The sequence below is a fragment of the Bombina bombina genome, chromosome 2 (assembly GCF_027579735.1).
Source record: "Bombina bombina isolate aBomBom1 chromosome 2, aBomBom1.pri, whole genome shotgun sequence".
Lineage (NCBI taxonomy): Eukaryota > Metazoa > Chordata > Amphibia > Anura > Bombinatoridae > Bombina > Bombina bombina.
Window position 1 is genome coordinate 1,026,265,762 of NC_069500.1, and position 15,511 is coordinate 1,026,281,272.

Here is a 15,511-nt window from a genome sequence, read left to right on the forward strand (position 1 = left end):
GACTGTAACCGGACCCTTCTGTTTTTATTGCATATGACTCTTAATGTTTGTTTATAAGATTATCGGATCATCTTTGGATGCTGCACACATAGCATTTAATACGCCTGATCAACATATTTTTTTGCTGTTGTTAATTGTTGTTATGCTTTAATTTCATTTTTGTTTTAAATTCCTATAATATATTTTTATATATTTAATAAATATCTTTTTTATTATTATATTCAGTATTGTTTAGGCCATTTTATCATTGATGAGTCACTATTATTACTACATCTGACATTTATTCGATACATAATTAATAACTATGCAATTGTGTTAGCAACACTGTATCACTTTTTAGTTACTATTTTAAGCTGTGTTTAAAGCGCTGTGGGTTTAAGTATCCTTTTCTTTTCGATTGGGATCTTAAATATTGATTTTGGATTAGTGTTTGGAGGTTGGGGAATCTCCTTTTCCCACTGGCTTAATAGTATTTCCTATATCAGCGCAGAGTAACATAACCTCTTTTTCAAGCGGTATCACACACTGGTTAATTTCCATCTAAAGGGGAGGAGAGTCCACGGCTTCATTCATTACTTGTGGGAAATAAGAACCTTCCCACCAGGAGGAGGCAAAGACACCTCAGCCAAAGGCTTAATTAAATACCTCCCCCACTTCCTTCATCCCCTAGTCATTCTTTGCCTTTCGTCACAGGAGGTTGGCAGAGAAGTGTCGGAAGATTCGGAGTAGTCTCTTATGGAGGGTAGTACTCTTCGGAATGGGACTGGAGTTTTAAGTAGCCCTGTCAGCCTCTTAGTGAGAGCTCGGGTGAAAGTTAGAGTCCGGAGATGCAGAGAGAGAGTTTTTCTGCAAATCCATCCCGACTCCGATTAACAGCTCCATAAGCAATCAGCGTTGACAAGTTTCGCTGCCTGCTTTCTACACTCAAGTCCATGTCAGTAGCGATGCTACTACACTGTCACACTTGAGAGGCCGTGTTCCTGTTCCACTGCGTAGATTCTGGTAAGATTGTTTCATTTTTTATACACATAATGAGAACGCAGAAGACAGGGTCACAAAAGGTTAATATCCCTGGTAGGGGGATTATTGAACTGGAGGGTTTGTGCATAATATTGTTTGTTATGTCATTGCTGCGATATGTGTGAGATGTGGCTCTGGCAATGGGTGGACTTTAGTTTCATTTCCGGGTGTATTTGCGCGGCAGTTTTGCCGCATCTTCTCCCTAGTGCAGGGGCGGTCCTGTGAGGTATTCCTTCTGTCGGGTGGGGCCTATAGACTTCATTGCTTGACCTGCGGCGCAGGAGACGTAACGATTTCTGTGGTCCAGGTCATAGGAGGTGTTGAGTGCCCCGGCCATTGGAGGTTATAAAGGTGCCATTTTTATTAGATTATAACTAGTCCGTACTAAGGCCGCAAGCTATGGAGGACTCTGACGCTTTAGAGGGTACTCCCTCTTTAACTAAGTCTAGTACCTGTGTTTATTGCGAGGAGGTTTTGGTAGATCCGCCTGCTCAACTATGTTCCACATGCCTTGATAAAGTCACAACATCTCGAAAGAAAAGGATGTCTAGTACTACTGAGCCGTCCACGTGAGGTGCGTTCCCTACATAAATCTCCAAGTACACATGCAGCGCCCCAGGGCATGTCTATTTCTCCTAAGGGAGAGATCCGTTGGCGGTCAGATTTTGTGGATCAACTGCAATCGGCGGTCTCTAAGGTGATAAGTGCCTTACGTTCTGCAAAGCGCAAGGTAAAATATGGCAATCCGCCCCTGGGGTCTTATACTCAATGGATATCTCAGAAAGATTATCTGCTGACGAGGACGACTCCGACACTTCGGAGGGCGTTCCTTCTGGGTCGGAGTCCATGTCATCTATAGCTCTCACTGCAGAGCCTGACTTTAGGTTTAGGATGGAAAATTTGCGCTTTTTGCTGAAGCAGGTGCTTGCTACCCTAGAGTTTCCGGAACCGAAACTACCGGAGGAACTTTTGATTCCTAAGCTTGATAAAGTGTATGACAGCGTGGTACCTCAGACCTTCCCGGTTCCTGTTAAGATGGCTAACATAAAGAATTAATGGGAGAAATTAGGTTCTTCCTTTTCCCCTTCTTCCTTTAAGAAGCTGGTCCCCCGTCCCGGACTCTCAGCTCGAGTTATGGGGATTGTCCCTAAGGTGGATGGTGATATCTCTACGCTCGTGAAGTGGACGACGATTCCTCTTGAGGATAGTTCGTCGTTTAAAGAGCCCATGGATAAAAAGTTGGAGAACATGTTAAGAAAAATGTCAGGTTTTTCCGTATTAGCCCGCAGGGCTCTGTGGCTAAAATCGTGGTCTGCTGACATGACCTCTAAGTTCAGTCTTCTATCCCTTCCCTTTCAGTCCAGGATTGGGCTCAATCATATCCACGGTTACGGGAGGCAAGGGAGCTTTCCTACCGCAGGATAAAAAGGTTAAGCCTAAGGGATCTACTTTTCGTCCCTTTCGTGCTGACGAGGCCCAACGCCACCAGCCCGCTGCAAAAGCGGATCAGTCCAAGGGTACTTGGAAACCAGCTCAGTCTTGGAATAAGTCCAATTAGAACAAGAAGCCCGCCGAAACAGTCAGCATGAAGAGGCGGCTCCCAACCGGTCTCTGGACCAAGTAGGGGGAAGATTATCTCTCTTCTCAGAGGCCTGGTTGCAGGATGTTCAGGACCCTTGGGTTCTGGAGGTTGTCACCCAGGGATATAGGATACGGTTCAGATCTCATCCGCCCAGGGGCAGATTCCTAATGTCAAATCTGTCTTCCAGACCAGATCTCTGGATGTTCGGACAAGGGATTCTCTTGGTGGATCCATCCGCAACAACTGTCCCAGGGGACATCCTTCCTGAGACCGTCCTGGGTGATTATGACCACGGACGCAAGTCTAGCAGGGTGCGGTGCTGTTTGGGGTGCCAGGATGGCACAGGAGAGGGGGTCTCCAGAAGAGTCCGATCAATATTCTAGAACTTCGAGCGATCTACAATGCTCTAAAGGCGTGGCCTCTCCTGGGGTCGTTCAACTTCATCAGGTTCCAGACAGACATAACCTCGGTGGCTTACATCAACCACCAGGGGGGGACAAGAAGCTCCTTAGCAATGAGGGAGGTTTTTCCCGAATATTGGAATGGGCAGAGTCCCACGGCTGCTTGCTCTCATCAATCTACATTCCGGGTGTGGAAAACTGGGAAGCGGATTTTCTAAGCAGGCAATCGTTCCATCCCTTGGTGTTTGCGGAGGTTTGCCTCCGATGGGGGATGCCGGAGATGGATCTCATGGCGACCAGACTCAATTGCAAGCTACCCAGATACGAGTCGTGATCCAGGGATCCCCAGGCAGAGCTGACAGGCGCCTTAGCGGTTCCTTGGGGGTTCAACCTAGTTTTCGTTTTTCCACCGTTGCCACTTCTACCTCGAGTAGTGGCCCGCATCAAGCAGGAGCAAGCATCGGCTATTCTGATTGCTCTGTCGTGGCCGCGGAGGATGTGATTTGCGAATCTGGTGGGGATGTCATCGTCTCCTAATGGAGGTTACCCTGTTGCAGGGATCTGTTGGTACAGGGTCCCTTTCAACATCAAAATCTGGATTCTCTGAGGCTGACTGCGTGGAGATTGAACGCTAAGTCTTGGCCAAGAGAGGGTTTTCTGAGAGAGTGATTAATACTCTTGTTCAGGCCAGGAAGCCGGTCACTCGTCGCATCTCTCATAAGGTGTGTAGGACTTACTTGTCCTGGTGTGAGAAGCATGGATATCCTTGGCACAAGGTTAAGGTATCCAGGATTCTGTACTTTCTCAAGGATGGACTGGAGTAGGGGCTTGCCGCCAGTTCCTTGAAGGGACAGATTTCAGCTTTATCTTTTCTGTTGCACAAGAGGCTCGCTGATCATCCTGATGTCCAGTGTTTTGTCCAGGCTCTGTCTAGAATCAGGCCTGTTTTCAGACAGTCCTCTCCTCCCTGGAGTTTGAACTTGGTTCTGAAGGTGTTGCAGAGGGTTCCGTTTGAACCTTTGCACTCTCTTGACATTAAGTTTCTTTCTTGGAAGGTTCTGTTTTTGTTGGCTATTGCATCAGCACGCAGAGTATCTGAGTTTGCGGCCTTGCAATATGAGCCTCCTTATCTGGTTTTTCATGCTGACGAGGCTGTTCTGCGCACTGGTTTGGGATTTCTTCCCAAGGTTGTGTCTACCCGGAAATCAATCAGGAAATAGTTGTTCCTTCTTTGTGTCCTAACCCTTCTTCGTGTCCTAACCCTTCTTCTCCTAAGGAGAAAAGGGTTAGGACACAAGAGATTACTTCATAATTTGGATGTGGTTCGTGCTTTGAAGTTTTATCTTCAGGCTACGAAGGATTTCAGACAGTCTACCTCTCTTTTTGTGGTGTTGTATTCAGGGAAGCGCAAGGGGCAGAAGGCCTCTTCAACTTCTTTGTCCTTTTGGTTGAGGAGCATGATTTGCTTGGCCTACGAGAGAGCGGGACATAAGCCTCCTCAGATGATCACGGCTCATTCAACTAGAGCTGTGGCTTCTTCTTGGGCCTTCAAGAATGAGGCCTCTATGGATCAGATTTGTAAGGCAGCTACCTGGTCCTTCTTACATACCTTTACAAAATTTTACAAATTTGAAGTTTTTGCTTCGGCGGAAGCAGTTTTTGGTAGAAAGGTTTTGCAGGCTGTGGTGCCCACAGGTTAGGGTCCGCCTTCTTGCCCTCCCGTTTTTTCATTCAGTGTCCTCTAGAGCTTGGGTATTTGTTCCCACAAGTAATGAATGAAACCATGGACTCTCCTCCCCTTTAGATGGAAAATATAAATTATGCTTACCTGATTATTTCATTTCCATCGTGGGGAGGAGAATCCACGGCTCCCGCCCGTTGCTCCGGTGAGCGGACCTAAAATTAATAATATTCTTTTGGCACCATTTATACCCTTATATTTCCCCTACTGTTCCTTGTTCCCTCGGCAGAATGACTGGGGGATGAGGGAAGTGGGGGAGGTATTTAAGCCTTTGGCTGGGGTGTCTTTGCCTCCTCCTGGTGGCCAGGTTCTTATTTCCCACAAGTAATGAATGAAGCCGTGGACTCCCCACGATGGAAATGAAATTATCAGGTAAGCATAATTTATATTTTTTTACATTTGCCGTTTGTTTTATTATTATTTTTTGTTTGTTTTTTAACTTTTACTGTGCCAGATTTTTACATTTCACTGTTCTGTTTTTTTATAAATTCTAAAATTGGTGCTGTATTTTACCAAAACCCCTGTCAAACCTATGTATGGGGGGTATGGGTGTACTTAGGCGGTCTTGCAGAAAACAACCTGGAGTGTTTTCTTGCAATAACTTACAACAGGCTTTCCTAAATCATAGTCAAAAAGCAATGGGCTAGATTTAGAGTTGGGCGGTAGCAGTGAAAACCAGCGTTAGAGGCTCCTAACGCTGGTTTTAGGCTACCGCCGGTATTTGGAGTCAGTCAGGAAAGGGTCTAACGCTCACTTTTCAGCCGCGACTTTTCCATACCGCAGATCCCCTTACGTCAATTGCGTATCCAATCTTTTCAATGGGATCTTTCTAACTCCGGTATTTAGAGTTGTGGCTGAAGTGAGCGTTAGAATTCTAACGACAAAACTCCAGCCGCAGAAAAAAGTCAGTAGTTAAGAGCTTTCTGGGCTAACGCCGGTTTATAAAGCTCTTAACTACTGTGCTCTAAAGTACACTAACACCCATAAACTACCTATGTACCCCTAAACCGAGGTCCCCCCACATCGCCGCCACTCGATTACATTTTTTTAACCCCTAATCTGCCGACCGCCACCTACGTTATCCTTATGTACCCCTAATCTGCTGCCCCTAACACCGCCGACCACTGTATTATATTTATTAACCCCTAACCTGCCCCCCACAACGTCGCCGCCAGCTACCTACAATAATTAACCCCTAATCTGCCGACCGCAAAGCGCCGCTACTTACGTTATCCTTATGTACTTATGTCTGCCGAGCGGACCGCACCGCTATTATAATAAAGTTATTAACCCCTAATCCGCGTCACTAACCCTATAATAAATAGTATTAACCCCTAATCTGCCCTCCCTAACATCGCTGACACCTAACTTCAAACATTAACCCCTAATCAGCCGACTGGAGCTCACCGCTATTCTAATAAATTTATTAACCCCTAAAGCTAAGTCTAACCCTAACACTAACACCCCCCTAAATTAAATATAATTTAAATCTAACGAAATTAATTAACTCTTCTTAAATAAATTATTCCTATTTAAAGCTAAATACTTACCTGTAAAATAAACCCTAATATAGCTACAATATAAATTATAATTATATTATAGCTATTGTAGGATTTATATTTATTTTACAGGTAACTTTGTATTTATTTTAACCAGGTACAATAGCTATTAAATAGTTAAGAACTATTTAATAGCTAAAATAGTTAAAATAATTGCAAAATTACCTGTAAAATAAATCCTAACCTAAGTTACAATTAAACCTAACACTACACTATCATTAAATAAATTAAATAAACTACCTACAATTATCTACAATTAAACCTAACACTACACTATCAATAAATTAATTAAATACAATATCTACAAATAACTACAATGAAATAAACTAACTAAAGTACAAAAAAATAAAAACGAACTAAGTTACAAAAAATAAAAAAATATTTACAAACATCAGAAAAATATTACAACAATTTTAAACTAATTACACCTACTCTAAGCCCCCAAACTAAAAAAATGCCCTACCCTATTCTAAATTACTAAAGTTCAAAGCTCTTTTACCTTACCAGCCCTGAACAGGGCCCTTTGCGGGGCATGCCCCAAAGAATTCAGCTCTTTTGCCTGTAAAAAAAAACATACAATAACCCCCCCCCAACATTACAACCCACCACCCACATACCCCTAATCTAACCCAAACCCCCCTTAAATAAACCTAACACTAAGCCCCTGAAGATCTTCCTACCTTATCTTCACCATACCAGGTTCACCGATCGATCCAGAAGAGCTCCTCCGATGTCTTGATCCAAGCCCAAGCGGGGGGCTGAAGATGTCCATGATCCGGCTGAAGTCTTCATCCAAGCGGGAGCTGAAGAGGTCCATGATCCGGCTGAAGTCTTCATCCAAGCGGGAGCTGAAGAGGTCCATGATCCGGCTGAAGTCTTCTATCAACAGCATCTTCAATCTTCTTTCTTCCGGATCCATCTTGCAGACCTCCGACGCGGAACATCCTGCTGGCCCAACAGACTACCGACGAATGAAGGCTCCTTTAAGGGACGTCATCCAAGATGGCATCCCTCGAATTCTGATTGGCTGATAGGATTCTATTAGCCAATCGGAATTAAGGTAGGAATATCAAGTTCAATCCGCCAATCAGATTGAGCTCACATTCTATTGGCTGATCGGAACAGCCAATAGAATGCAAGCTCAATCTGATTGGCTGATCGGATCAGCCAATCGGATTGAACTTGATTCTGATTGGCTGATTCCATCAGCCAATCAGAATATTCCTACCTTAATTCCGATTAAATTAAAAGAGCCTTCATTCGTCGGTAGTCCGTCGGGCCAGCAGGATGTTCCGCTTCGGAGGTCTGCAAGATGGATCCGGAAGAAAGAAGATTGAAGATGCCGTTGATAGAAGACTTCAGCCGGATCATGGACCTCTTCAGCTCCCGCTTGGATGAAGACTTCAGCCGGATCATGGACCTCTTCAGCTCCCGCTTGGATGAAGACTTCAGCCGGATCATGGACATCTTCAGCCCCCCGCTTGGGCTTGGATCAAGACATCGGAGGAGCTCTTCTGGATCGATCGGTGAACCTGGTATGGTGAAGATAAGGTAGGAAGATCTTCAGGGGCTTAGTGTTAGGTTTATTTAAGGGGGGTTTGGGTTAGATTAGGGGTATGTGGGTGGTGGGTTGTAATGTTGGGGGGGGGGTATTGTATGTTTTTTTTACAGGCAAAAGAGCTGAATTCTTTGGGGCATGCCCCGCAAAGGGCCCTGTTCAGGGCTGGTAAGGTAAAAGAGCTTTGAACTTTAGTAATTTAGAATAGGGTAGGGCATTTTTTTTATTTTGGGGGGCTTTGTTATTTTATTAGGGGGCTTAGAGTAGGTGTAATTAGTTTAAAATTGTTGTAATATTTTTCTGAGGTTTGTAAATATTTTTTTATTTTTTGTAACTTAGTTCTTTTTTATTTTTTGTACTTTAGTTAGTTTATTTCATTGTAGTTATTTGTAGATATTGTATTTAATTAATTTATTGATAGTGTAGTGTTAGGTTTAATTGTAACTTAGGTTAGGATTTATTTTACAGGTAATTTTGTAATTATTTTAACTATTTTAGCTATTAAATAGTTCTTAACTATTTAATAGCTATTGTACCTGGTTAAAATAAATACAAAGTTACCTGCAAAATAAATATAAATCCTAAAATAGCTATAATATAAATATAATTTATATTGTAGCTATATTAGGATTTATTTTACAGGTAAGTATTTAGCTTTAAATAGGAATAATTTATTTAATAAGAGTTAATTAATTTCGTTAGATTTAAATTATATTTAATTTAGGGGGGTGTTAGGGTTAGGGTTAGACTTAGCTTTAGGGGTTAATACATTTATTAGAATAGCGGTGAGCTCCAGTCGGCAGATTAGGGGTTAATGTTTGAAGTTAGGTGTCGGCGATGTTAGGGAGGGCAGATTAGGGGTTAATACTATTTATTATAGGGTTAGTGAGGCGGATTAGGGGTTAATAACTTTATTATAATAGCGGTGCGGTCTGCTCGGCAGATTAGGGGTTAATAAGTGTAGGCAGGTGGAGGCGACGTTGTGGGGAGCAGATTAGGGGTTAATAAATATAATATAGGGGTCGGCGGTGTTAGGGGCAGCAGATTAGGGGTACATAGGGATAATGTAAGTAGCGGCGGTTTACGGAGCGGCAGATTAGGGGTTAATAATAATATGCAAGGGTCGGCGATAGCGGGGGCGGCAGAATAGGGGTTAATAAGTGTAAGGTTAGGGGTGTTTAGACTCGGGGTACATGTTAGAGTGTTAGGTGCAGACGTAGGAAGTGTTTCCCCATAGGAAACAATGGGGCTGCGTTAGGAGCTGAACGCGGCTTTTTTGCAGGTGTTAGGTTTTTTTTCAGCTCAAACAGCCCCATTGTTTTCTATGGGGGAATCGTGCACGAGCACGTTTTTTAAGCTGGCTGCGTCCGTAAGCAACTCTGGTATCGAGAGTTGCAGTGGCGTTAAATATGCCTGTACGCTCCCTTTTTGGAGCCTAACGCAGCCATTCTGTGAACTCTCAATACCAGAGTTATTTAAAAGGTGCGGCCAGAAAAAAGCCAGCGTTAGCTACGCGGTTCGTTACCGACAAAACTCTAAATCTAGGCGTTAGTGTGTGTAAAAATGGAAATTGAAAAATTAACACCATACACTTTCTCCAATTTTTTTGGCTAAACGGTTGCATCAAAGCACTCCTTATACAATACCTTTGGGTGTCAATATTTCAAATATATACACTTTCATGGCAATAAATAAAACTGGGGTATGCAATAGGCTCCAAACTAAAGATAGGCCTATCAGAAGAAATACTCTCACTTTCAACTCAAATTACAAGTCATACAATTGTAACTGAACCTTCCCAAAATCCTGGCAAACCTATGCATGAACAAAATTAGAAATTTACCCTGCTTGTTCTTCCCGCTTTTCTGGTTTCTCCTTTTCTTGGCTATACGTTAGACTGAGGGGAATCAGAAAGTGTGAGAGATTAAAGCTTTTGGTGTTGGGTAATTTTTGCCTGCCTTGTTGTAGAGAGGAGTTCAATCTCAGATGTTATGGCTCGAGGACTCACCACCATGAAGGAAATGAATTTATCATGTAAACATACATTTATTTTTTTCTTTCATGACTCTTGTTTTGTTCTCTTTGTATCCTTTGTTGAAAAGCATACCTAGATAGGCTCAGGTGTTGCTGATTGGCGTTTGCTCATTTATGTTTCATGTTATTAGCTCATCCAGTGTGTTCAGCTAGCTCTTAGTAGTGTGTTGCTGCTTCTTCAACAAAGTGTACCAAGAGAATGAAGCAAATTAGATTTAAAAAAGTTAATTAGAAAGTTGTTTAAAATTGTTTGCTTCTAGTAGATTGGAGATGCAGGTTAAACTTCAAGTCAAGTATTTTTGAGCATTCTGTTCATTTTGTTACATATGAGAAACAATATCCTCCAGTGAATACAATTTTGTTGGTTTCTGGGATAATAAATGGGTGTATAATAAATTATGTATATAGATTACCTGCTTTTGTTTTCATGACATTCTCCTGAGATGTTGCTAAATGTTTGTTTCTCCTTTTTTAAAGGCTATGTCTGGAGCTTATCAAGAAGCCAAATGTTTGCTGAAACACTATTTAGAACAGCAGGGCTTTGGATCCTGGATTGTGAAACCAAAATCTATAGAAAATTTCACAATGTGATAAAAGAATTTTGTTCAGTTTAATCTTCATTGTATTCTGTTCTGGAATACTATGATACAAGGCAAAAGTAGTTTTTGTGACTCTTTAGATCATATTCATATGCGTGGAGAACCCTTATATCCATTTACCTATTTTTTTTAATTATCTTTTGAATAGTTTATCAGTGGCTGTTAAATTTGTTTAGCTTTTTATTAATACACTCATAAAAGTTTTGTTTTGTAAAGTCTTTATAGAAAATTAATGTAAACAGGTACATGTAAATGTTTTTGCTTTGAGGAATACCAGCATCTACTAACTAATTATGTTTGTGGATTTCTTTGTAATTGGAAAAGTTTTTGCTACTAAAATACTTCAATTACAGATTTCAGTTTCTTAACATATTAAAGTGTACTATTTTCAAATATGTTGAATATTTTCAATCACACTTTTTTACAACCATTAAAGTAAAGGTTGCTATATGCCTTATGGAAATGCCTTCTTGAATTATGAGGAGGTTAGAACTGTTGCTTAAAGTGATTGTAAACCCTAGTGTTTGTGAAACGTTAGTATTTACGATTGGAACAAATATAGGGGACTTTCATTCATGAAGTATAAAATACTTTATCTGAAAGTTCCTTTATTTGTTTGCAGCGTTCGCTGCACTGAACTGCTAAGGAAGCCCACAACAGAATGCAATTTGACAGAGAGGTGACTTTTCCACCTCTTAGCCAATAGCCGTGCGGGAAATCCGGCTTGGCGCCGCGATATACGGCACCAAGCCAGATTTCCCGCACAGCTATTGGCTAAGAGGTGAAAACGTCATCTCTCAGCCAAATAGCGTTCTGCCGTGGGCTGCATTAGCAGCTCATTGCAGCAAACGCTGCAAATAAATAAAGGAGCTTTCAGAATTAAGTATTTTATACTTCATGAATAAAAGTTCCCTTTATTTGTTCCAATGGTAAATCCAAGCATTTTACAAATGCTAGGATGTACCATCACTTTAAATCTGTTCAGCTTCTACCTATCTAGAGTACAGCAGGGTTTGGAGATTGGTCTTGGCAGACTTTGTTATTTTGAGCTGGTGAAAGGCTTTGACACCTTTTAATACAGCTCTCTCACTGCTTAAGTCTTAACACACCTTGAGGATTGTCAAGAAATTTGCCAGTGATTTTTGAAGTGTCCCAATATACAGACATTCCTGTGTATATAAAGATTTTCCGAGCTGATTGCTTACATCTATACAGTATTTTCCTTTGCAATTAGTGTATTGGCAAAGATAAAAGCAAATATAGAGTGTGGTGTACACAAGCGTATACTACACTCATAGGGGGCGCTTCCTGGAAGCTAGAACACCATAATACCAGAAATCAAAAATCATCAAATGATTTTATATAGAAACAAATGCAAATAAATGTCCATACTAACAATCATGGAAGTTAGTCCAAATCAAAGATGGCAGCTCTCTGTCATAGGACGGTCATCCTGATGTCTTGTGGTCTAAGGGAAGAAAGGAACAGAGGCGCCAAACATGGCCTAGTAACGCCAAGATATGTAGATACAAAACCAACAGATGAAATCTACTCACAAGTGAGGCGCACCCGAATGGTGCTATTGAAGCAGACTGGAACTTAAGCAGTGGTCCAGCTCACTGATCACCACCAACACAACCCTAGATCCATGAAATCCTTGAGAGGGCCTGTAAGTTAAAGCCTCCATGCTAACTCTCCCATTATCTGTAGTAGAAGATACAGCGGGACACTTGGGTAATGTGAGAGCTCCCTGTAGAGTATCATGAGACAATATGGGGGGGGTACCTTCCTGAGGCAAATGGCGGGGGGGAAAAGAAATGGCAAGGAGTAAGGTATGAAACAGCATGCAGACTGACTGAAATAAAACAGGGAATGACTGAAGTGTGCCTGAGAGAAGTCTACACGGCAAGCACACGAAGTAACTGGCAAATTGCCCTTACGTTGGCTATCAGGTGGGCTCTGTTAGTTGCCCATAACTGGAAAAGATTGGTTCCCACCTGCTGTATCGCTATAGGGGGCAATGGCTTTAGGGGACGCGCGGGAGATTGTGTCACAATGTTTTATTTCAGTCAGTCTGCATGCTGTTTCATACCTTACTCCTTGCCATTTCTATTTCCCCCCGCCATTTGCCTCAGGAAGGTACCCCCCTTACTGTCTTATGATACGCTACAGGGAGCTCTCACATTACCCAAGTGTCCCGCTGTATCTTCTACTACAGATAATGGGGGAGTTAGCATGGAGGCATTAACTTACAGGCCCTCTCAAGGATTTCATGGATCTGGGGTTGTGTTGGTGGTGATCAGTGAGCTGGACCACTGCTTAAGTTCCAGTCTGCTTCAATAGCACCATTTGGGTGTGCCTCACTTGTGAGTATATTTCATCTGTTGGTTTTGTATCTACATATCTTGGCGTTACTAGGCCATGTTTGGCGCTTCTGTTCCTTTCTTCCCTATTGGCAAAGATAATTTACTATGCTCACATAGGTGTAAGTATCATCATGATAATAAAAAAATCTAAATTGTGTGATATGTAATATCTATCTTTCTCCAACATAGGTGTGTCCGGTCCACGGCGTCATCCTTACTTGTGGGATATTCTCTTCCCCAACAGGAAATGGCAAAGAGCCCAGCAAAGCTGGTCACATGATCCCTCCTAGGCTCCGCCTACCCCAGTCATTCTCTTTGCCGTTGTACAGGCAACATCTCCACGGAGATGGCTTAGAGTTTTTTAGTGTTTAACTGTAGTTTTTATTATTCAATCAAGAGTTTGTTATTTTGAAATAGTGCTGGTATGTACTATTTACTCAGAAACAGAAAAGAGATGAAGATTTCTGTTTGTATGAGGAAAATGATTTTAGCAACCGTCACTAAAATCCATGGCTGTTCCACACAGGACTGTTGAGAGCAATTAACTTCAGTTGGGGGAACAGTGAGCAGTCTCTTGCTGCTTGAGGTATGACACATTCTAACAAGACGATGTAATGCTGGAAGCTGTCATTTTCCCTCTGGGATCCGGTAAGCCATGTTTATTACGATTGTAAATAAGGGCTTCAAAAAGGGCTTATTAAGACTGTAGACTTTTTTTGGGCTAAATCGATTGATTATTAACACATATTTAGCCTTGAGGAATCATTTTATCTGGGTATTTTGATATAATAATATCGGCAGGCACTGTTTTAGACACCTTATTCTTTAGGGGCTTTCCCAAAGCATAGGCAGAGCCTCATTTTCGCGCCGGTGTTGCGCACTTGTTTTTGAGAGGCATGGCATGCAGTCGCATGTGAAAGGAGCTCTGATACTTAGAAAAGACTTTCTGAAGGCGTCATTTGGTATCGTATTCCCCTTTGGGCTTGGTTGGGTCTCAGCAAAGCAGATACCAGGGACTGTAAAGGGGTTAAAGTTAAAAACGGCTCCGGTTCCGTTATTTTAAGGGTTAAAGCTTCCAAATTTGGTGTGCAATACTTTTAAGGCTTTAAGACACTGTGGTGAAAATTTGGTGAATTTTGAACAATTCCTTCATGTTTTTTCGCAATTGCAGTAATAAAGTGTGTTCAGTTTAAAATTTAAAGTGACAGTAACGGTTTTATTTTAAAACGTTTTTTGTACTTTGTTATCAAGTTTATGCCTGTTTAACATGTCTGAACTACCAGATAGACTGTGTTCTGAATGTGGGGAAGCCAGAATTCCTATTCATTTAAATAAATGTGATTTATGTGACAATGACAATGATGCCCAAGATGATTCCTCAAGTGAGGGGAGTAAGCATGGTACTGCATCATTCCCTCCTTCGTCTACACGAGTCTTGCCCACTCAGGAGGCCCCTAGTACATCTAGCGCGCCAATACTCCTTACTATGCAACAATTAACGGCTGTAATGGACAATTCTGTCAAAAACATTTTAGCCAAAATGAACACTTATCAGCGTAAGCGCGACTGCTCTGTTTTAGATACTGAAGAGCATGACGACGCTAATAATAATGTTTCTGAAGGGCCCCTAACCCAGTCTGATGGGGCCAGGGAGGTTTTGTCTGAGGGAGAAATTACTGATTCAGGGAACATTTCTCAACAAGCTGAACCTGATGTGATTACATTTAAATTTAAGTTGGAACATCTCCGCATTCTGCTTAAGGAGGTATTATCCACTCTGGATGATTGTGACAAGTTGGTCATCCCAGAGAAACTATGTAAAATGGACAAGTTCCTAGAGGTGCCGGGGCTCCCAGAAGCTTTTCCTATACCCAAGCGGGTGGCGGACATTGTTAATAAAGAATGGGAAAGGCCCGGTATTCCTTTCGTCCCTCCCCCCATATTTAAAAAATTGTTTCCTATGGTCGACCCCAGAAAGGACTTATGGCAGACAGTCCCCAAGGTCGAGGGAGCGGTTTCCACTTTAAACAAACGCACCACTATACCCATAGAGGATAGTTGTGCTTTCAAAGATCCTATGGATAAAAAATTAGAAGGTTTGCTTAAAAAGATGTTTGTTCAGCAGGGTTACCTTCTACAACCAATTTCATGCGTTGTCCCTGTCGCTACAGCCGCATGTTTCTGGTTCGATGAGCTGATAAAGGCGGTCGATAGTGATTCTCCTCCTTATGAGGAGATTATGGACAGAATCAATGCTCTCAAATTGGCTAATTCTTTTACCCTAGACGCCACTTTGCAATTGGCTAAATTAGCGGCTAAGAATTCTGGGTTTGCTATTGTGGCGCGCAGAGCGCTTTGGTTGAAATCTTGGTCGGCTGATGCGTCTTCCAAGAACAAGCTACTTAACATTCCTTTCAAGGGGAAAACGCTGTTTGGCCCTGACTTGAAAGAGATTATCTCTGATATCACTGGGGGTAAGGGCCACGCCCTTCCTCAGGATCGGCCTTTCAAGACAAAAAATAAACCTAATTTTCGTCCCTTTCGTAGAAACGGACCAGCCCAAAGTGCTACATCCTCTAAGCAAGAGGGTAATACTTCTCAAGCCAAGCCAGCTTGGAGACCAATGCAAGGCTGGAACAAGGGAAAACAGG